Here is a 22,822-nt window from a genome sequence, read left to right as displayed (position 1 = left end):
ACTTAGTTTGTTTCTGTTTAAAAAAGGATTGACTCAGTGGATGCAAAAAGAAACATCGGGAGGATAGAAACATCAGGGGTTCCCCAAAAGGACGTCACGGTAGAAAAACTTAAAAAATTCCCGGCAGATTTTGTCTGACGATTCGGCGAATTCGGAGACCTAATTGCAATATTACAATTTTTAAATGTTTGATCGCCCCTTTTCGTTAAATGTCAATAGAGCTACAATTTCAATAGATGCAATGCCGTATTTTACCATTCGGCAAAAGTTGGAGTTCCATTTGGAAAATTGTGAATTTCCACTCTCCCAACAATTTAAATAAGCGTCATCATTGTTTTGAAGAGGATACTGAAAAAGTTGTTTTTTTTTTTTAAAGTTTAGTGATCTCATATTTTCCTCTCCAGCAGGTCTACAAACTGAACTAGGGGCATGTGAGGCAAAGTGAAATAGTTAAAATGACTGAGTTTTTTTCAAAATGAACAAATTTGAAATTTTCAGTAAGTTACACTAACTTTAAGTAACTTATTGAAAATATCATGCCTTGGGGGCCTTCTATCTTCGAGTTGAACCGAACCATTGTTTCGGTCACTTGTCTGGTCTATGCTAATTCTATATTAGCTACAAGAGGTTTTCCACCTCCAGCTCAGTCACTTCCTATTCCGGAACTCCGGATTTCCGGATGCGGGTGCTAATAAGCACGAAACCGCAGTCCTCGGATGGAATGACTGAGTTGGCGGTGAATTTTATGTAAATTGGAAATTTGTTTTGAAAATGACAGTACATAAAGAAAGAACATTGTATTTTATTATAAAACTTGCATTGAAACATTATTTTTTATTTTTGGTAGTAAAATTGTTCTTTCCGAAAAAAAAGTGGAAAATTTTCGATTTTTTCATCGGGCAAAGTGAAAAATGAAATATTTTTCGAATGAAACATGTTCTATTCGGTTATGAAAAATATTTTTGATCAAATAACTGAGTAAAAAAAAAAGTATAATCGAATAAATAAAAAGATAATGAAACAATAAATTAATCAAAAAATTTATTTATACATGAGAGAAAATAAATGAGTGAATAAAATAGTGAACGAATAAGAAAATAAGTCAATGAATGAATTAATAAGAGAATAATTAAATGAAGCAATGTAAATAACTTAGTTAATAAATGAATACGTGAGCGATTTACTAAATGATTGAATGAGCAAACGAAATGAACTATTTCACTTGGCCCCGCACGCACTTGACTAATTGTGAAATACAAATAAGCTGAATATTAACTAAATAAATAGTGCACCGAATATTAGAAGGTCCTAATTAATATTTGAAAGTTTAATAACAAGAGTTTTATCATTTGATAACATCAAAATAAGTTTTGACTTACAACAAAATATTACGAGTTCAGTATCATTTTTGTATTATTATCATATGCTTTTAATTTTCAAAGGTAATTTTTTCTTGATTGGAATAGACTGCATATGTTACTACATAGTCAAAATACTACTAGGTAAGTGGCGCTAAACCGGACTGGATATTTCACCACTTCACTTTGCCCCACATTCCCCTACTAACTAGTTTTACTTGTCATATGGAAAGTTACTATAAGGGTGAATATACGCTACTTTCTATTTCAAAGGTGCATAGAATTTTTTTAGATTAAAACAAATTATATTATTGTTATCGTATGCCTTATTAATGAAGATATTGTGTTTTATTTGGTCCACACAGTCAATTCTCAATAACTGTTTCATTTTAGCATTAATAGCTAAAAATCTTTACAAATGTATACTAGACCGGGCTTGCCCCCCCCCCTTTTTTTGTCTGTAGGAACACGTTCAACATTCTTTTAAAAGTAACCTGGCATAATGTATTTTACCATAATCATACGCCTAAATGAGCATCAAAATATATTTTATCAAAACACATTGAATAAATATTTAGTAATATGCAAAAAAAAAAAAAAGTGATTTTTTGCGTCACGGAAGAATAGTGTCACTCTCACCTGGCGAAATTGAAGGACTGAAATTCAACATTTTAAACAACTGAAGAATATCCTTGAGCGCGTACAATCCTCGTAATACAGACTAAAGTTAAAAGCAAATGTTCATCAAAATTCAAATACAGTGGCCGCCGCTTATATGAATCACGTTTGATCTAATCAGTTTTGATTCCACAAAGCGGCTGATTCAATAAAGCTGGATTTCGTTCTGTTTTTGACGATTTGATTCACTAAAGTGGCTGGTTCGATTAACCACAGATTCCATTAACCGGCGTCAATTCTCGTTATAACTGCCACAAAGCGTACTTGTGTCAGTTGTTGCAGTGTTTCCCCTGGTAATATTTTATCGTTACTTAAATGTACGTTTGTAAAATGCAATGTTTATTGTGTGCAGACATCGTGGGTTACGTTTAAGTTCTAATAAAATGAAAGCGGGATGTTGCTTTTACAAATTATGCGTGATTTTGTCACTTCTCTGGCGTCATTCCTCTGGCATTTTTTGTGTCACTGGAAATACATATTCATCTTACGATTATACCGCTTTATTTTATTTTATTTATTTATTTTTTTTTTTTTTGTTCGAGTTGCTCGTTTGAAGTCATTTTCATGACGAACATTAAAAAGAAGCAAACAGGGAGAGAGAGACTGGGAAAAAAAGCGTCAAGTTGAAAGATTACGTTACTTAAGGATTAAAAATGATCCGGATTAAAATTCTCAGTTAAGAGAGAAAGTAAAGAAAAACTAGTTGTTAAAAAAGAAGGGACAAAAATTAAGAGTATTACATAGATGACTCTGTCAATAGTGTCTCTCTCCTGACAACATTTTCCCCTGGTGCCTCTAAAACTCAATAAAATATTCAAAAATCTCCTGTCCTTCATCTTTACAAACTCATACATAACGGCAACTAGTGAAATAATGAATATTGAATTAAACAGATGACTTTTTCTTTGGGGGCGTAAAAAATTTTGCGAGGCTGTAATTCATTGACTTAAACAAAATTTGGGGAACTCCCCTAGCTTTTGAGTTCATTTTAAGGGATGTACTGAAAAATTTAATTAATCTTACAGAAAAATAATTAAATTCACTTGTCCTACTGTTGCTCTTAATATTTCTGAAGACAACTAGGATATAGACGCGAATAGCAAAATATCCTACTGTTTTACCTTAAAAAATGATTTTCATTTAAGACACTGCTAAGATCAGGTCTATGGAGTTGGAGAGAAAATGAAGGACTCTGACTCTGGAAATTTTGGAGCCTTCGACTCCGACAGAATAGGCAGAGTTGTGGACTTTGAGGGAAAATGACCGACTGCGACTCCGAGTCTTTGAATTTAAAACCTTCAACTCCTTTACCACAAAATCAGCCCGACTCAGACTCATTTACCACAAAATGAGCCCGGCTCCGACTCTGCATCCCAGGCTAAGATAAATGTAGAGCTGTTGTTTTGCTGCTTCCAACTCATTAGTAATGTCGATTGAAAATAAGCTGTTTTGTGGTAGTTTATAAATTAAAGAAAGTTTAATGCTATTAAACATTTTTATTGGAAGTACACCCAAACTAGATATTACTAAACAGACACACAAAAAATAAAAATTCTTATAATTTTTTCTATCACCAAAGGAATTTATATAAATATAACAAAGAATGTGTGTATATATATATATATATACGAACTTAACTGACACACTGCCGTGTGTCTAAATGTGTGTGTGTATGTTCCTTATACAAGTCCACAGTTTATGTCGGATCTGAGCACAGAATGTAGCAAACAGGCCTGGGTGACTGATACTGCTACATTTGGGTAATTGGATTTTAAAAACATAATGTAATTATGCAATCTGCATCTATCTTGGTGATTCTTTCCAATATAATGCATTGAACATACACCCAGTGGCGGATACAAGGGGAGGGCGTGCTCCCCCCCTCGTAATCTGTGACAATACTTTGCAATCTGTTATAAGATTCATTGCATTTGAGTAGTGAAAATGACTGCTTGAAGAAAAAAAAAAAAATAAAACCTGACCGAAACTACAAGAAAATGTAAATAATTTTTGAATTCCTTTTTTTGGGGTGTTCCATGTCACTTTTCTATTTATATGTGGACAGTAAAATAGCTATGCTTGAGACAGGTTTTCTGCGGCGCTGTCTTCAGGCGCCAGTGAGTAAAAATGAAATGAAAGTAACAAAGAAGTGTCTGCCGCCCGATCGCTTTTGATACAAAAAATTTAATCACCGATGGTAATTGTAAAACTATTTCCAGAACTGCAGGCATCTCTTCGATTGATAATGCATTTGAGTGTGTAAATATTTTTTTGTTTGAAGTCTCTGTAGATTATTATTCCTTTCTGTTGTAATTTTCAGATTGTTTCGTTTTTGTTCATGCTGAGTTTTTTTTTTAAATGAGCGGTAAATAGTTAATTAGTTTAAATCATTGTTTTGATTTTTGTGTCGTGCAAGAAATGTAAAATGTTAGTATCGTGTTACCAAAACCTCGTTATACGAGCGTTCCCGCAAATTAGACCATAGTATTAGACGGAAACTGTGCCAAAAAAAAAGGCACGTTTGTGAGAAAACGGTCTAAATTTAATAAAAACAATGAAGCATTCGTGTGACAAAACGTTGTTTTTTTTTTGAAAAGTTGAAAAAAAATCTGATGTACTCAAAACCGACGGAAACAAATCCGGAATTCCTGTATGAAATTCTGAAAGTGCGACATCTTCATTCACCTCCGATTTTTCTGTAATTGAAAACAATCATTCGGTGAATATTAATCAATGTCCGAATTATATTCCAAAAATATTTAATTTTTAAATAGATTTTTGCCACATTTTTACTATTATTTTAAGTGAAACTTCAACCGTATTTTTCTGCATACAAGATGGATGTGTCGTGTATCATGCAAATTTATAATCAAAGATGGATATGTGTCCTGCGTCGAGTATTATGCAAATGTTTAATCGATATTTAAAATTATGTTCATAAAAACACATTAATTTTTATTAGATTTTCGTAGTATTTATTTATTGTATTGGTTGGTACGAATACTGGTCAAAAACAGGTTATAATACAATTTAACTAAGTCAGTTCAAAATATTAAATTATTTTTTTCAAGTTTAATTAATAAATAATAATTTAAGTATTTAATCTATAGTAGTTAACATTAATTAAGCTTTCAAACAACAAATGGCCGATTTAGTGCGTTTTGTTGACACCTCAAGAAACTTACGTTCAAGAAAAATGTCGTACGTAAGACTACATTCTTGAGCATGACCCCCCCCCCCTAAAATAAAATCCTGTATCCGCCCCCTTTGCCCCCTCACCCCCGGAAAATTTTGAAATGACTGGCCTCTTTGCAATCTTTTCTAGAACATTAAATAATAACGGTGTAAAGAGGTTGCTCATTCTAACCGCTAGATGGCGGGCGTTCGGACCGTAATTAGTCTTTTATCATTTGGCAACGAGTTAAATAAATTAATGGTTTTTTGAGGTTCTAATTTTTTTTTTTCTTTGATCCTGCACCGGAGATGCCGCAATGTAAATGCATTAAAAACATGCGCAAACAGTGTTTAAAATATATCAGATAATAGAACTAAATAGAATATAATTTTCCTGTGCTGATGACTTAGCTAGTTCACAGATGATTGCAAGAAAGAAACTACGGGGTAGCTCTGGCACGAATTCCAAAGGTATGTCAATTTAACTACCTATTTTAGATGAGGCAAAAATTAATAACATAGATGTGACAATATAGGATTTGCAGCAGCTTAAGTTAAGACGGACTGTTTCTTTTAAAGAAGAACGGTCTCAGTTTTCTGTTTTGTATGAATTGTCGGATAAACATGCTTTAAAAAAAACTATGAATGCCTAATGATAAATTTAAAACAGGGAGACAATTTCATATAAAGGAATTTCCAGAAAGGCATCACCGAAACTCTGTTTTGGTGCGTTCCTGCACCAACAAAAAATTACTACATGTTACAAAATTAATTTGAATACAGCTCGGTGCACCGGTTTCTTCTTTGCAGCAGGCACGTATCAAAAACTACTCCAATCAAGTGTAGTGTTTTTGCTACATTCCTATTAGTCAATTGCAGCCTAGCTGAGTATTTTTGTCTCTGACATTACTTAGACGAAAATTCCGTCGGCCATTTCAAAGAATCTGGTGATGAAGAAGGCAAGATTTGTATCCGGGACGGTGCCTCAGATGTGTGAATGGATCGAAGTTGTTTGGAGCCTCCAAACAAAAATTAAGCTATCCTTAATCGCCGTTTCACGTTCGCGAAATTTCAGAGAATAATAGCTCTACTTTCAAGGCCCCGACTGAAAGTCACTAAATTCCGCATCTCGAGTTGAGTTCTATTAAACCATAATACGGGTGTTATAATTCAATAAACAAGGCACTTCGTCACGATTTCCCCCAGCATTCGAATTGCCAATGAGACCATTTCTGATTCGTAAATCACGAGACTTGAAATTTCTGACAGTTATGAAATGAATTATCTGCGGAGGAGTTGAAGGGATAGACTATTTGGGAATATTAGGCGAAAAATGGGTAATGAGGCATTTATTTGCAGCCGATATGTAATTCCCACGCACCTCAAGGGTTGAATATAGTTACGTATTTTCTATCCCAGTTGAGCCTTCAATGTGATCATTCAAGGAGCAATTTTAGAAAAAATGAGCCTATTCAATAATTTCCAAGAACCATTTTCAACAGCAAAAGTCAAAATTGATTACATAATTGTTATCAACAGGTGTCATAAATTGATGCTCGACGTAAGGGTGCTCCGAACTTAAATATTCGGAAGGGCAGAAATTCTCAATGTGCTGAACGGAACTTCCAATTTCGCCAAATGATAATTTTGCCGAATATAACTCCAATTTTTGTCGACTCGTCACACAAAATTTGCCGAATAAAGCAAATTTTGGGAGGTCACAGTGACCTCCCATTGGGGAACCCCTGGCTCGACGAGCCAAATTCGTTGTCCGATATACTGTCTGTTTTTCTTAGCTAAACCCTCCTGTAAATTTGCGCATGTGTTACGTCTGGTTTGATTTTACTAAAACAGGGGTGGAAGACCGGAAGAGTTAAAGGATGCAAATTGAGATGAACGTTACTGTCTTTAGTAGTTCTTTTAAAGTAGCGTCAAATAAGGTCAGAGATAGCAAGTGGGAGCAGAAAATGCTCATCCTCAACCTAGCGGCCCTTTTTGAAATAAAATCTGTCCGGAGTGCTAGTATTTGCTTTCGAGACTAGCACGGACAGTACACTATCTGTCGCATTCACCAGACGATTCGACCCTCGGCCAGACATCCGAACCGCTGATTGAAACCCTCTTATTGGTTGGAGAAGGTTTCGACCGGCGGTTTGGCTCTTTGACGGCGAGGGTCGAATTTCATGGTGAATACGACCGTAACTGTGAAATCACCTTCTAGTCTAGTCAATACGTACATAGTCTATTGTGGTTTGCTTGTTAAAATACACTATAAAAGGAGGGATTCTGTTACTTAAATAGATTAAATGCATCAAAGTAATAAGTGTTGGGTAGATGAAACTGATGTCATATACGAGTAGTAATATAGTTAACGACACCCCCCTTGCAATATCTTGCTAAAAGAAAAAAAATAATTGAAGTGTACTTTCCCTAAATAAGGTTTACACCAATATTAATACTAAAGAAAAGAAATTGGTATGGCTCTGATAACGAGACACTTTCTTTCAAAAAATGGGGCTTTTGAGTAATCTCACTTTAAATATTGCAACTGTTGGATAATTTAATTTTCAAATTAAATTTCCAAAGTTGTATGCATCTTAGGTTTGCTATAAAACACGGCGAGAAAATTACATAAAAAGAACTGATATTTCAATGACGGGTTTTCCCCGTCCCATGAAGGGGGAAAAATTGGGAAAAAGAAAAGAAAAAAAAACTCCGGAGTAACGTCAGAGTCGGACGTTTCAAAATCCAGGAGTTGGAGTCGGCCATTTTCCCTCCTACTTCGTAGCCCTGGTATTTTCATTGAAGCATTTCATTCTTTTATTCTTTTTTTTTTTTTTTTTTTTTGTCATTATGCTACTTTTCCCTTTTCTAGTTCTTTCAAAAGCTTACACTGTTCTTTGGAAAGTCTTCAACAGTATGAACGAAGGGCTACGTGTTTTGAGGGAAATGACCGACTTCAACTCCTAAAGTTATAAAGTCTCATGCTCCAACTCCTTTGACATAACACTGCGACTGCACTGCCTTGGCAGAGCTGCAAAACGAGAGGGAAAATGAGTTACTCAGATTCCTTCATCCCAAAACCATTCCGAATCTGACTCCACAGCCTTGCTCGAAAGTAATAATTTAGGTTTTGCTTTTTCCGCATGTGAATGTTCATTTTTCATGAAATGAAGTTTCCTAAACTGAAATGGAAAACGTATGGTTTACTCTGTGTACGATCATAGTTAACAAACAGGGCGTCCCAACTCCAAAGTTCGCCAAATGATAATACTTTTGCAGAAGATAATTCCAAGTTTTGCCGAATCGTCAGACACGATTTGCCGAACAAGGAAACTTTTGGGAGGTCACAGTGACTTCCTGTGTTCGCCCAGTAGGCTGCCCCGAGGGCAAAAGTTATAAGTCATTGAAACATTCTAATCCATCATGTTTCTAATGTGACCTTTCTTAAGCTTGGTGGGGTACTTTTGAGTTACAATTTCTCGCATTTTCAACCGCACCGCTCATATTTAGCTAGTTTTATTGCACAGTCAAACTCTTTTATAACGAGCCCTGATTTAACGAGGAAAACCGAAAAGCTTGGTGGGTATTGTGGGTCTATTGGATCATAACTCGTTTTTAAAGAGCAAACCCCGCTTGAAGCGAGCAATACTTCTCATAAAATTTCTATTGACTTCCAAACTCAGTTTTTTCTTTTTGGAGAAAATTTCTTTAACTGTCGGGAAGTCAATCGAAAGTAAAAGATGAGTCGTAAGTCCTTATTTTAACTTGTGGAGTAGAGAAGCCTGGGGCACCAAGATGGGGTCACGGGAGGTCGCAGTGATCTTCCAAAATCCGTGATGATTCGCAAAATTATAATCATTCAAGGAAATTTGGAGTTCCATTCTGAAAAATTATCATCATTCGGCAAAATTTGGAGTTCTATTTAACAAATTGAGAATTTCCATCCTCTCAAAAAATTATGAGAGAATCATTCTAAAATTATACATTTGTTGACGCGGATATTATCACTTCCGAGATTTTTACGTCCGAGGAAAATGCAACTCAAATTTAAGCTAAAGCAGATGAAAAAAAATAATGAAAGGGACAAACATAACGACAAATATGAAGAATATCAAGTTGAATCTTCCTCAACATATAGCCGATGACTTTCGAAGTGTAGAAAAATTGCGAACTTTCTTCGAAGCCAGGGAAACAAATGACGGTACTTTCTTGCATATATAAGTGTTTCTTGAAAAACAATGACACAAGAAAGAGACAATAAGGCAGTTCAAAGCAAATTCGTCAACTTCTTTGGTACTGTACTGAAATAAAAAAAACTTAAAAAGCAAGTATGCGTGAAACTTTATGATTTTTTAACGAACCCATTTTTTACTAGCACTGGGTTATAACGAGCGAATGTCGCTGTCCCTCGGCATTCATTTTAAGCAAGTTTTACTGTTTTTGTTGGTATGAAATGGAGAAAACATTTAAAGTATTGTAGAGTCATACAAAATTAAGAATTAAAATTATTAGCCCGGTCTAAATTCATCCTACCATTTAGGGTCATTTTAGCCACGTCAAAAATGGTCTAAATACAACAAAAATAAATTATTTTAAAAAAAGTAGTGCAACACCAAAACATCAATATTAAACCTTTTAAAAAACTTTTTCTTTTAGTTCACAACATCACAAGATTTCCATCATTTGTAATGCTGCCTAGAATAGTAAAATGTAGAAACTGCCATTTCAACAACTTCAGAAAGACCTTCTTGAATTTAACTTCAGAATTATTAAATGATGCAATAAGTTGCATGAAAAATGGCGAACAATTTTCTTTTTTTTTTTTTAAATTAAGAGTATGACATTTATTTCATAACCTTGCCGAAGGTTTTTTTTTTTTTCTTTTTTCGTGTAACTTCTTCAATAATTCATCAAACTTCTTATGTAAGGCATCATTTTAAAGACTTTTGTTACCGCTTTCGGCGAAAGATAAACAGAAAACTGTATTGTGTTGATTTTTTGAGAACAGAAAATCCGGTGCATTCTGATTTTTATTAAGCATTGTTTTGATGTATAGCGCGCTATGAATGCATCTGTGTTGTTCAGTCGGTTACAGCGTCGTGATAAAAACAGGATGTTCGATCCCACCATGTGTTTTATCCTTTTTTAAGACTTCTTTTTTTACCTCGAGTTAACGTTGATCACAATTTCCAAGAATATATAATCTAAACTAATTGCATGATTGTGTGTGTGTGTGTTTTTTCTTGTGGATACTTTCTCAATGCTTCATAAAACTACAAAAGTAAGGCATTTTCTTTTCTTTTTTACCAACATCGGCGAAAAATAAACAATTACATTGTGACTGTTTCTAGAAATATTGCCGTTAAAAGAATCGGATTTTCGGTTTACTGATATCAAGCGCGAATGCTGCGCACGGATCAGCTAGTTATTATTATTTTATTTATTTATTTAATGTTATGTCATTTTTTATTTTATTTATTTATTTATTTCTTGAAGTCAAGTATACTAAAAAATTTGAAGTGCTGCAAAGTTAAACGACATGCTTTAAAGTTACCGTAGATGATTGTAGTCTAAATCTGGGGATTTGATTCCTTATTTCTAGCCGACTTATGATCCCTCCTCTCCCTTTCGATTAGTGTACTCATATTTTAATAATGACCTCTCGCCAAAACCAGAAGATTAAGCCGTCCTTTAACCTTTCGCACTATATTCCTTTATATAATTTTATATGTATTTAATTACTCTTCTAATACATCATTTCCATCCAAAACAATTCGGCTCCTAAAAGTTTTTACCTCAAAAATGAAAAAGCATTTAAGTCAATAAAAGCCTCAAAATCCATTCTTATACTTTAAACAGACAGCTGACTCACATAAATATCAGAATAAAACTCTTTCTCAGCAAAATTTATTTATTCCCAAAGATATTTTTGCTGCCGAAACGTTTTTCCTTTCGCGTAAAAACTAAAATCTCTTAAGAGAAGAAACTCAAATACTTACCAGCAAAAAAGTACTTTTCTGCTGTTTTATTGTGCAACTATTTTTTTTCCAAGAAATATTCTCCTGTATACATTTTTATAAATTGACTGCTTCTTTTAGGTATCGCATCTCTACACGTAGAGATATCTATAGGCGCTGCTCCCACAAAATGAGAGGAGAAAGTTATTCTTGCCCCTTTTCCCCTCCTGCACTTTTGATTAATTTCCCTCGCAGGTAGTTTGCACCCTGCTTCATCATACCGTGATCCTCCCCTATTGTTTCCCAAACCTATAATAATCGGCAATTTCTCGCATTTCCTAATAGCCGACGCACTCTATCAGGTAATTCCGACTTGTAATATGAGGGTGCGGGTAAAAATTTCCATTTTGTTAGTTTTTGATCTCCGTGCAGATATTTTAAAAGGATTTTCTGAACAACTGCAAGGTAACTGACGTATTTTTTCTGCATAAAACGCCCTATTCTCGCACAAAACTTGCAGATTTTTGCATACACGTGTACGGCGTTACGAGGAACGCCTTTTTCAATGTAAAAAAAGTGAGTTTATGGAGGAAAAGACATCCGATGGCACTCCGATGGGAAGTCATTGTGACCTCCCAAAATGTTTCTTATTCGGTAAATTTTGTCTGACGATTCAGCCAAATTATCATCATTCAGCAAAAATTGAGTTGTATTCGTCAAAATTATCATCATGGTGATCAAGATTTATCATCATCAGATCAATTATCATCAAGAATGACAGTGATAAAAGTCATTTAAAGGTAGTTTTAAACAAATTACAAGTAACTTTTGATGAAAGCTGCTTCATAATTTTAAAATACCTATTCTAACACCCCGATGGGAGGTTGCTTTGAACTCCCCAAAATTTATCTTATTTGGCAAGTTTTGTCTGACGATTCGGCAAGATTATCGTCATTTATCAAAATTTGGAGTTGCATTCGTCAAAATTATCATCATTCTGCAAAATGTGGAGCTCTATTCGGCAAAATGAGGATTTCCGCCCCCCCCCCCCCCCCCCATTTTAGTTCGGGGCACCCCTGAAGACATCTGACAAAAGCACCTTTGTCTCGGATATCTTTTCATCCATAAGTTCAGTTCTTTTTAAACTGAAAAAGGCGTTCCTTGTAACGCCGAAACACGTGTATTCGGTAATCTGCAAGTTTGCTGCAAAAAAACGTTGTTATTTTATCTTTTAGTTTTCTGCGTAACGTTATTTATTTATTTCTTATGCTCTATAACTGTATGAAGGATACGGACTTTACTTCTATGTAACGAAATTAAATTATTATTTCCAGAAACAATATTAAATTTATTTCGCTCAGTAACGGACGTATGCCATCAGATGCGTCTGTATTTAAGTCAACAAATATCATTTAAATCATGTTTCTGGAAATCTGCAAAATTTAATTGCTTCATACAGAAGTAAAGTCTATGTTCTTCAGAAAGTTCATGCAATGAAAATTCATGCATTTTGGTGGTTAGAAAAATATGCACAATAATACGCATTTGATATTAAAAGAAAAAATTAACTACTGTTCGGGTTTCCAATGTCAGATAGTTCCAGTTTCATTCTTAGCGTGCCCAATTTGCTTTACTAATAGTGAAATATTACTTAGCATCTGGATGTATGTTTGACAAAAAGAAAAGAAAGAAATGCGGAGAAAAAACAACTTTACCGACTGAATAAATGAATTCAAATCCTAATGCCCAGTAAGTGTAATATTACTCGCTTTCAGCGCTTGCAGCGAAAATAATTAACCTTTCTGAATAGTAAGTCTTCTCAGGTACGACTTTCCGGAACTCAGAAGCATAATTATGCCAAGTTGCAATTAAAGTCACAAATGTTGAAGGATATACTTTTTCTATTTCCCTTAAGGTTGAGATAAAGAGTTTTGAAGACATTAAAATATGTAATGAGAAACGCTGAAGGGGTAGTGGGGTAGTAAAGCTACGATATGAAATTTTTAGTTGCATAATGAATTTCATTGAAGTTCTGGCATTTTTGTATAGCTCTGTTTTCTTCTTATATATATATATATATATATATATATATATATATATATATATATATATTGCGAAAGAAATATTAAAAAATTGAGTGAATGTTTTGTTGAGAACTAATATGTTTGTTCATTTGATTGTGTGTGTTTTTTTTTTTTTTTTTGCCTGTAGCTATTCATTAAACAGTTCTTTTCCTCGGTTTATTAATCTTCTTTTTTCATTTATTGTTTTCTATTATAGTTATAGTTTTTCCTTTGCACTTTCTTCTTTTTACACTTGTTTTGTTTCTGTTAGCGTATTTTACGAGTTATTTTATGCACTGAAGGGATACAAAATAGAAGCTAGTCCGTGTAAAAAGTATCAGACCCGGAGACATTTTTTAATGTGTATCAAAAAAAAAAGATAAAACCCAAGCACACAGCGTTACATTGTTATGCATATTATAATTCTTATGGTGCGACCTATAAAAATAATGTGCAAAAAGCGTTACATTTTCTATAAGAAATTAAGATGAAATATTGCGTAGATAAAATCCTCAGCTTTTTTGCTGATACATTTAGATTAGGATTTTATAAACCGAGTGCCGTTATCTATGAATCGGTATTTCATGTCTAGAAAGAACTGAAATTGCAAGTTAATATTCGTATAAATTTTTTTCTCAAAAAAGCAACTTTCTGCAATGCTCAAAATCACGACTTTCATTTAGTGGTAAGCAAAATAAAGAATTACACTTTAGGTGGTAAAAATATTATTAACTGGTGTTAGCTGGTGCAGGTAAGTAGATACTCTTTATCTGATTGCTATGACGATTTTCTAGCTTCCCATGAAATGATCTGTTAAATTTTATAGATGTAACTTGAGTTTTCCTTGGAGGATAGGAAATAACACTTACAAAACCATCTAGAAATTCACTTTTAGTGCCAGTGAGAGGTGTTATGAGATGCTATGTTTTATTGTATTACGTACTTGAGGCTAAATTTAATTTTAGTTATTGTGGTGTGCAGCTCATTCATCTTTATTTTAAGTAAATAAATAAAAAAAAAGAATAGTTCAGTAACTAACCATTTACGTTCGGATTGAGGGGTGGTCGACTACTAGTCGTCTAAAATGGTTTCAGCGCTAGTAATTTGCCAAAACGGTAGCTTATGTTGTTTTTTTAAATTTTTTTTCCTCAAAACCAAAGTGAAAACAAGCATGTTTGCTTTAGATAAAATATAATAGAGCTTTTATTCAGAAAAAGGTATTTCTCTCAGTAATTCACTATGTTCTTGTTGAGCCACTAGATAATTGCAGATAATAGACATATCTATATAAGGTTTAATTGATTTTTCTCTATAAAAAGCATTCAGTATTGGTAGGAAAAACTATCGGGGCCACTGAGAGAGTATGTCAGCTGAGTCGGAAACTGAGTACTGGAATGTGCAAGAGAATTGGAATAGTGTTTATTTAAGAAGGTAAGCTTGTGAGAGGGGGGGGGGGGGGAACTCGGCGCTAAAACTGACATGGCGCCCGCTTGAATTACTATTAAAAATTAATTATTATATATATAAGTGGTATTCTGCCGCATGAAGGTAAAGCGTAGAATCTGCAGAAATGAAGTTTTGATATATTTGAAGAAACTCGTTTTGAATTCCATACTAATAATAAGGAAATGCTAGAACTTGATGTTTTTTCGTGCTTTATTTTCAGCGGAAACCAGATAAGCAGCCTTGTACAAGCAAAACTTACGAGTAAGAGCAATAGATGACAAAATGCAAAAAAAAAAAAAAAAAAAATTCAGATATTGGACTTTTTCTCACGGTAGTATTGTTTCAATATTTTGGCATTATACTAGCATCTATGGCGACTAGATTCGGGCCCTGCAGCGACTCAGAGTTATGGCGTCATACTTTGATTATGTGGGCTTGGCGAGAAATTGAAGAAATATCGCCTAATCGACAATGTTTTCGGCGCTCTATTTTCAGCACAAAATTTTGGGAGAAATTTGCCACATGTCGCCAAGTTAGGATTCCCATGTTAGGAGCAACTTTTCAAACCTTTTATAGGTCATTACTACCTCATGCCCATCCTCAAGGTCACGTGTCATGACGTCATCCGCCTAACAGCCAATCAGAAGTGACCTTTAGACGGACGTACATAAATCCAAAGTACATATGATTGGATTATAATTGAATAAATTTCAATTTTTACTGGGTGGAAAAAGGTCAATAAGTAACAAAATCTCGTTGATTAGCTATTATTGAAAACAATTTGACTTAGTAAATAAATCAGAAAAATGATTAATTACATTATTAATCCTGAAATATTGATTGACACGTCGGAATATTTTCAATTTGTTTTCTATGATTTTATCAAGAAAACTGAATAAAACTTGTAAAAACTTCCACTAAATCCTCAATCACTGGTAGTTCACCCTTATTTAAAGTTTCTTATAATTAGCTAAAAAAGAAATAAATAATTGAAACATCAATTGCTGTTCCCAAAAAAGAATAAGTTACAGCGGTAAGAAATAAAAACTGAAAAAGTTGCTCATAACCTTTACAAACTAGGGCAAATAAACTTTTCTCCTTTTGTTAGCAAAATACCACATTATTTGTTTAATATCACTTTATATAATTCTTTAATAACACTTTCTCCTTTTATTAACAAACACTAGTAATATCTATAACATTGACAAGATGCACATAGTGTTTTAGGAAATCTCTATACAGTATAAAGATATCAGTTTTTGTGATCAGAATTTGCCTCAGCTTGAAATTATTTCAGTTCCATTTAGAGTTATAAAAAGACAAATTTAAAAGTTACTTCTCCTATTCTCAGATATAGCATTTTTTATTCATAGTGCAATGATGCAAGGATAATATTAAAACTAACAATTGACAAAGTTATTATAAGAAAATCAATTTCTGATCTGTATATGTACAGTAATAAGATGCCTTTTTCATTTCAAAAACAAAATTTGAACACTTAAGGAATAAGTGTGTTATCGAAGCTGAAAAGTTTTACATTTTCAAGTTTAAAAGAAAGTAAATTGAATTTGTTGTCACATACGAATACTTAAAAAGCTTACAGACTTTTTTATACATAATTTAAGTCGACAAGCAAAAGATTTATATTTATTTTATTTATTTATTTTTAAGGAAAATTTTAGCGGGAATGAAAAATTGAGTTATGAAGGAATCGCGATTTATTGAGAACACTTTGGGCTGCTATTAGTTCTTTGCGAAGCTTGAATTTACATAATTCTTCAAAAACGAATTCCTTTCCCAGCCTTATTTAAATGTTTCACTAAATGTATTCTGACCATAATGTAGGGGAAATATCAAAAAAAAAGTAGGTTTTCTAAAAACCCTTGGTGGTAAGTAATTAGCTACTGTTCTTGATGGACAATTCGACGGGTAACTGACTGACATTTTTGATGTAAAACAATACGTATTTTGTAACATTCAACGCAAAATACATGTTGTTCAAACGATCTTTTGCCCTAGAAATTGTATTTTTCAAGCTGAATTTCATGGTATAATTAAATTCCTAAATTCATTTTGGATGATTTTTAAATATTTATTGAAAACATGGTAACTGACTGACATTTTAAAAACAAGTATTTCAGTCAGTTACCATGCTTTTAACAATTTTTTTTTAAATCGCCTGAAATATATTTTGGGGATTTAATTATACCACTGAATTCAGCCTAAAAAATACAATATTCCACGAGAAAAGATTGTTTTTACAAGGTATATTTTGCGTTGAATATTGCAAAAGGCATTTGCTTTGCTTCAAAAATGTCAGTCGGTTACCCGTGGAATTGCCCTACTACAATTTATATCTGTACTTGAGGAGTGAGTATTTAAATTCGTGAAAAATTTGGAGACTCATTAACTGATCACCAGTTACAGGTTATTCATTAGATGAGATCAAACAGCATATTTTTGATATAATCTAAGACGGGATAATTTTTTTAATTCATCCTAGCTTGTGCCTATTTAGACACTCTTTTATTTCATCTGTACTCGAGAAACGATTGAAATTCACGAAACATGAAGAGATTCATTAACAAACAATTTACCACATTTATCTTTACCCGCTACAACGCATTAGATGGCATTGATAACTATGTTCTTGGTATAATCTTCAGATCAAACTTTTTTTTAAATTTAAGAGTAGCTTATACAAAGTATTTTGATATTGTAATTATTTAATTCTAGATATATACTCGACGAACAAATTAGGTACGAGACGAATTAAATTCATGCGGCGCTTAGCGATTCAGTAACAAACCATTTGCCTAATTTTATCACAACTACATCTTATTGGATTTGCTCAAAAAAATGAGACGAATATAATCTAAAGTGTAATCTAGGTCGAAATATTAAAAAAAAAAAAAAAAAGAAAAAAGAAAAAAAAACTTGATTCAGCCTAGCCAATGTCATGTATTTAGGTACTTTCATCATATCACCATCTATATTCTAGTAACGAGTTAAAGTCATGAAACATTTGGAGACCTTTTCCAACTAAATCTTATTAAATGAGATTGAGGAATTAGTTCTTGATGTTATCTAAAACGAAATACAGGGCGTCCTAAAAGTCTTCGACGCATTTTAAAAATTCATAAAAAAGCAACATATTGTCATACGAATATGCGGTTTGCGCCTTGATACTACACAGGTCTGAGAATTTTTAATGACATCGTAAAAAAGGGAAAAAGTGCAGGTATAAGTAATTTACATTAACGGCTGTATCGTCACAGCAAAAAAAAAAAAAAAAACGAAAAAAAAAATGTTTCATAGCAGGATAAAACACCTCTCATGACATTTGAGGCAGTGAGAAGCAAAGGGATGTAAGTACCAAAAAGAAAAAAAATGGAGATAACCAGCACAAATGATAGGTCAACCTCTTTGTTTTGGAGCAAGAGATAGGACCAGTAGCTCTGCTAGGTGTTGCTATACAGAATGATTTAAAAAACAATTTGAATGAAAGCCTGCCAAGCATCTTTAAACGCGCTTTACTCAAAACTTGAAAATGTCCATTTACATCCTTTTGCTTTTCACTGCCTATTTTTTTTTTTTTGTGATGATACAGTCGTTAATGTAACTTACTTACAATCACACTTTTTTCTTTTCCTTTTTTTTCTTTCACGATATCATAAAACATTCTTAAACCTGTGAAGTTTTATGGCAAATCGCAAACTCATACAACAGTTTGTTTCTCTGTGAATTTTTAAAATGGTGTCAAGGGCTTTTCCGACACCCCCCTTTTTTTTGAGCAATCACGATTGTTTATTATTTTCACTTGACCGTCCTTAATGTTGTGGTTCCTTTTTCAGCTTGGACCAGGTGCCTCTGCAGCACCACCGCCCACCTGCGCGACTCCTCTGGTCCTAAGCACTGTCCCCCGTAACCCACTCCTGCTGGACGGTGGCGTCCTTATCCAACACACTCATGCTCATACACATTCACACTCACATACGCGCGGGCTTTTACACACACACACCCCTACGTGCACACACGTAAGCCTACACACACACACACTCAACTTTACACACGTAAACAACCAGGAGGAGGGATAAGCTTGGAGGAGGGGGAACCGTTTCTAGAAACAATAACTCCAATGAGTAGGGTCTTGTCGCAACTCGTGATTGCGAAAAACACAATTTGAATTCAAATTAGAATTGATTGGGGGAAGTGGAGGTCACATGTCTTTTTTTTTATTTAGTCAAGCTCATACCAAGTATTTAGGTAATCTATTTTATTTCACTTTGCATCTGTAGTCGAGTGACAAGCTAAATTCATGAAACATTTGGAGACTCTTCAACAGTGAATTTTCACCACATTCTCTCTACCTGTCAGCCAACTACATCTTATTAGATGAGATCGAAAAATACCTCGTTACAACTGCGGGGGAGACAACATTATTGTCTTATGTTCTGAGGACAGAGAAAACCGTTCCTTCTGCTAGCGTCTCAAGTCAATACGATATTCTTTTCACGTAACTGGTCTATGGATTAGAAACGAGTCGAAGTAGCTAGGCTTCGTATTTCTTTGCCCAGAGAAAATCAATTCAGGATGACAGAATGATAAATGTGTATAGAATTTTCGAAGATGAAAGTCAAGTTCAGAAAATTTGACGCTTCTTTTTGTGGAAGAATGCTCAAAGAAGACGTTCATGATGCGAACGTTTTATTCCGGTTCAGTTATTTTGTGATAAAATTTTAGCCTGGATCAGGCAGTATTTCGTTATTGAATTTCTATACTTTACCGTGATTATGTGTAATGCCTGAAATTATATATCTTTTTAGAGTGGCAGGGAAATACCAATAAGTGTGTTATTAATTCTGATGTTTTGACGAAACGGAGAACGTTTTCCGCCTGTGTTAGTCTTAAAATGGGTTTTATTGGTTTTGAAATCAGGAAGTTATACTGTCGTACCCTATATTTTTATTACAATCAAATCGGGGTTTGCACAGAAATTTTGGGGCCCGTCAAAAATGACTTTTGCGGGCCCCCTCCATATCCTACATCCCCTATATTTCATCCCTCATTTAAAAAATATTGGGCCCATTCAGGCTCGGCCAACAGGTGTCCCCCCCTCCCTGTGCACGCCCTTGATTCAAATAGTAAACCTTACGCTGTGCATCCACAACAATGAATTTTAATTCCTTTAAAATTTAATGTTTTAAGCTCTAAAGTGTATTTCAAGAAAAGAAAGTTAGGGTCAATTTATTGATGATAAGTTGGAACTCAAGATACAGAAAAAATTGTTTTGACACGTAAAAGATAATTGTGTCAAAAAAAAAGTCAGAACATTGTTTTTGCCTTGTGCCACACATGGTCACCAAGCTCTGCAATAGAGGCACCCCATGGGAGGTCACTGTGACCACCCAAATATTTACTTAGTCGGCAAATTTTGTCTGACGATTCGGCAAAATTATCACCGTTCGGCAAAATTTGGAGTTTCATTTGGCAAAAATTATCATCATTTGGGAAAATTTGGAGTTCTATTCGGCAAATTGAGAATTTCCGTTCTCCCAAAAATTTAAGTTCGGGGAACCCTTGCTCCACACACTTAAGATGACATCATACAGATTATTCTATTACATATATTCACAAATGCACGCGATCTATGTCAAGTATCTGAATTTATGAAGTACGAAGCATTAAAATAACACGAGTTTTCGCTGTTGAAGAACCTCCTTATTTCTTATTAATGCAATTATTAATTGCCGCTTCTAATTCCTTTACAATTACTGATTCCTATTCATTCGAAACGATTGAAAGAGTCATAAAATATTTTTGCTCTTAGTTATAATTTTTGCGCGATTGCAGCTTTGATATTTAACTCACAATTTTCTACGGCAAAAATTTTGTTTTGGTCCCAACTGCGAATGTAAAAAAGACACAGCTGGTGAAAATTGCACTACGTCGGTTGAACTGATTTATTTTCATCGCATTCATTAAATTATTTATAAGGTTAAATTGATGTTAAAGAGGCTCAAATTTGAGCAATCTGACAAGCAGTACATTGCTGTATTGTTTCTATGAGTGGAATTTGGGCCCTTTATAATTTTTTACCACTCCTTAAACTGGTCATAATTGATGCACCTATCTTTACATACAGTGCTGGCCAAATTATTGGACTAAGACTGTTTTAAAAGCAAATTCTTTATTGATTACATAACTATAGACACATGAACGAACAGTGAAATAATTATCTAATATTTAGTATGCATTCCCTTGTTCTTGATGAGCATTTTAAGTCTTATTGGCATACTTTTCACAAGGTTTACACCATTTCTTAACTTTTTTAAAAAAGGAGGTAAAAAATTATTTATACTCACTATTATATATACTCACATACTCATACTCACTAATTACCTAAAACTAACTTTAAATATAACAGAACGCACTAATAAAAAGAAATAGTGAACTGTTTAAGCTGATTGAGGTTATGTTCTTGGTAGGTAGATAAACAAAGAACATAAACAAAGCAGACAGTGCTGCCACCTGCAAACATTAAATTATGCTAAAATTACGTAATAATCAGTGTACAGTATGTACTGTACTTTAACAGTAAAATAAATAGTATTTTAGTACAAATAGTGTACAAAAAAAAACCCTCTTTAGTCTAGTAATTTGGCTAGCACTATACATACAAAAGTTCAGGTGAAAGTAGAAATCCTTTAATTTTTTTTTTTTTGGCGTAAGTCGATTCTATTGTGATGTACGCTCAACGATCATTACACTTGGTTGCATACTCAGTGATTCCAATTGAAATCACAAGGCCAGGAAGGGTTAAACAAGCAATTTTCCTTTCTGTCATTGTATTTACTTTTACAGCAGCCGTTACGAGCAGTTAACAACTACTTGTCGTAAGTAAAAATCAGCAACCACTCCGTATTTTAGACCCGTGCAGCAGCAGCCGTCGTTTAAAAGGATAAAATCTTCCCTTTCTAGTAAGAAAAGAAATTAGAAATCGTGACAAAGTCTGGAGAAAGATCGTGTGTGTGCGAATCGGAGTTTTATCCCCTTTTTTTTTGTTGAATGCGCTTCTCTTGTAGTCTAGAAGCAAGCCCTTTATGGTCGTGGGAAATAGATGGTGAAGATCGCAATGTTTGCTCAAGGAAAAACCTACCAACATGCGGACGGATCAGGAAGGCAACGCCCACATATCTAAGCTCTTCTCTAATAAGGTGATGCCAGAATTTTTTTGAAGGAGATTAAAAGTAATAATTTATAAGGAATTTGTAGCTTATGACGTTACTTGTAATATAAAGAATATGGTATTATGGAATGTGGAATTTTGGTAAATCATTAATTGTGGAGAACAAATGCTGCGCACTTCTTTGTGTACTTGTTTAAGATTAAATCAGCATTTATTTTGTAACAAAGATTAATTTCTTTCTTGGAGAGGAGTCAACCGTAGAAAAATTGCTCATACAAAAGCAAAACTATTTTTTTTTCTTCGTTTTAGCTAAAGATTCTGTAGATTGCGTCAGATAAATTGTATCCATGTAAATTACTTAACCAAGAACTTATCTCGATGCTTTTTTAAAAATATTAAGTTGCGTGAATTGAAATAAGAAATACATATATTAAAACAAACCTTAAAGACGAGTTATTGCATGATTTAAATACTTAACGGTGTAATCAGTGTCCTATCCTTACAAAAATTAATTGTTAAAAGTACTTCAAAAAATGTGAATCAGTAAAAAAATACACAAAAAATAAACAAATAAAAGAAGGAGGATAACAAGCCTCTGATAACATTTAAGTTTGGCCAGTATATAGAAAACATTAGAAATAAATTGAACTGCGATTCATTCTGAACTTTGCTAATGTCAAGAGTAAAATTTTTACGTAAAATTGTTATTTATAACTACACTGGTGTAAGAAATTAAGAGAATTTTCAGATTTGGTCAATTATCTCTAGAACATATGGATCGATTTTAATGAAATTTGGTATGTACATTAGGGTGTCCCAAGATATAATGGCGAAAAAAAAAATTGTGAAATCGAATACGCATACCCTCCAAATTTTTTCCTTTTCACCTCAGAAACATGAGAAAAAAGTTTTATTGCAATAAAATAACAGGAACCCGTGCCGACTTGAGGTCAA

This window comes from Uloborus diversus, chromosome 10, assembly GCF_026930045.1.
Source record: "Uloborus diversus isolate 005 chromosome 10, Udiv.v.3.1, whole genome shotgun sequence".
NCBI classification, from domain to species: Eukaryota; Metazoa; Arthropoda; class Arachnida; order Araneae; family Uloboridae; genus Uloborus; species Uloborus diversus.
This window is presented reverse-complemented; position numbering follows the sequence as displayed.